Raw genomic sequence first — 2,421 nt, 5'->3', positions numbered from 1 at the left:
AAAAATCTAATGAAAAATGTGTTAAGACGATTAATGGAAATAAAATTTTTCCAAGCTGACCTGGCAGCTCGACCCCAGCCAGGGGCTCTGCCCCTTGGACCCTGCTAGGGGCTGCCGCCCCTAGACCCCGCTGCCAGGGGCGCTGCCCCCGGACCCCCGTTCGTTGTGGGTCATATAAAGATAGAAATACATTATGAGAAGTGATAGTTAATTGATACGCATACTTGTTATACAGTCAGCCGTGCACAACTGAAGAAAGGAATTACGATTAACGGTGAACGTAACCGTGTTCAGGTGAGTTTCTAGCCCCATTCCTTGTTATGTTTTCGGGGCTGTGTGCATACTTGATGTGTTGTTAATACATTTATCCTAAGTGATAAGTGTATGCCCTATGTGATATATGTGTTATGTAAGAATGATTGCTTGATGGTACGTGAACGATCTTCGGATATTGCACGTACTGTCAGGTTGTAATGCTATGTATAAGGTAAGTATAATATGAATGCTTATGCGTATGAACGTGATAGAGATAATAAAAGAAGGAAATAATGATGTATGGTTGTATGGTTACGAAAAGGGTACCGAGCCCTAATAATACTCGAGGTATGATGTATGGTTGTATGGTTACGAAAAGGGTACCGAGCCCTAATAATACTCGAGGTATGATGTATGGTTGTATGGTTACGAAAAGGGTACCAAGCCCTAAAAATACTCGGGGTATAATGTATGGTAACGAAGAGGGAATCGAACCCTACTAATATTCGAAAACTAGGGACCAGACCCTTATAATATCTGTGATGTTAGGACCAGACCCTTATAATATCTGTGATGTTAGGGAATCGAACCCTTCTAATATTCGAAACTAGGGACCAGACCCTTATGATATCTGTGATGGTAGGGACCAGACCCTTATAATATCTGTGATGTTAGGGAATCGAACCCTTCTAATATTCGAAAACTAGGGACCAGCCCCTTATAATATCTGTGAGGTTATAGGGCGAAAGGCTCTTTAAAACGTATGATTATGTATGTAAAGAAAGTATGAAGGTAAAAATGAAAGTAAAAGCACTTAAGTGTGTATGAAAGAAAGTTAGGAGGTTAAGTATGAAATGTAAAGAATGTATTGTATGATTATGTGATTAACTAGAACTCACTCAGCGTAGCTGACTTTTAGTATGCACGCAGGTGAGTAGGATGAGACAGCTGGCTTGAGCGGGGACACATGGCAGAAGAATAAGAGCCTGGCATCTGAAGACTTATGATGTTTTAATTTTAATGCTTTAATGTTGAAAGACAATGGATGTTTTGAGACAAGTTATGAATTATGTAATGTTTTATGAAAGTTTTATATTCCGCGTAAATGTTTTAATTAACTCTGATATTTAGAACTGTGTTTATGAGTAAATCCAACACGAAAGTAGGGCTACCGGTAACGGGGCCTTACAACAACACTGCTGATGAACTCTTAATCGTCTGATCATTATGAGGACTGGTTGTCATAAGTTTCATGTTCTAAATTGAGATTTTGAGACTCGATTAATTCTAGATCTGAACAGATCTGGGTTTCTTTATAAAACAGAGATAAAAGCTTAAATTGTTAAATCAAATAGGGTTTTAGGTGTTAACGAAACCTTATTGAGTAATTGAATTGATATATTTATTGTTTCAATTCATAAATTGATTATTTGACGTTTCAGCTTGCGTATATAACTTATACGCCGTATAAGTCATTTTGGACTTATACGGGTATAAGATCAATAACATATACGCCGTATAGGTCAAGCCTTGTGATGTAGTTGTTGTGCGCTAATAAAAAACAAGTATTTATAAGCTTAAATACCAATAACTAGTACGTGTAAGTAAGGTCATCTCCATAGGGAATCAGTGAAAAGTGCTAATCAAACACATAATTTATGAAATTAAACTAAACGACAGACGATGTCAAGTGGTTTGGAAATTAATTTGGTTGTAAAACAATTTAAAAAAATAGTGACTACACTTCAGATTTCGGGATATGCAATAAACTGAGTGACAATAATTTATACAAATCGGGAAATCACATAGACATGATTCGTGCATGAGAATATATAAATGATTAGTAGACACGGTAGTTTGGGATGATTCACAGTACTTAATCCGAAGAATTGACACAACTGAACACGGTCTACTTAATTACCAGTTCATTAATATAAAGCTTAGCATCTACCAATGATTAATGGTAAACGGTTCAATAACGATAAGAACTTAATCCTAAATGTTGATGAACACAAACCAAATAATTGATGATACACGAAAGTCCCAAAAACGCAAATGGTTAATCAATTCCAATAACCATATAGATTCAATCAACCAAAAGATTAATCAAAACAAATCCCAATACATGTAATGTTCATAAGAATAATCAGTTCGTATGCAAACCTT

This window comes from Bidens hawaiensis, unplaced genomic scaffold (genome assembly GCF_021521415.1).
Source record: "Bidens hawaiensis isolate Kalapana, Puna unplaced genomic scaffold, B.hawaiensis_p1.1 tig00013425_1, whole genome shotgun sequence".
NCBI lineage: Eukaryota > Viridiplantae > Streptophyta > Magnoliopsida > Asterales > Asteraceae > Bidens > Bidens hawaiensis.
Note: the sequence above shows the minus strand (reverse complement) of the source record.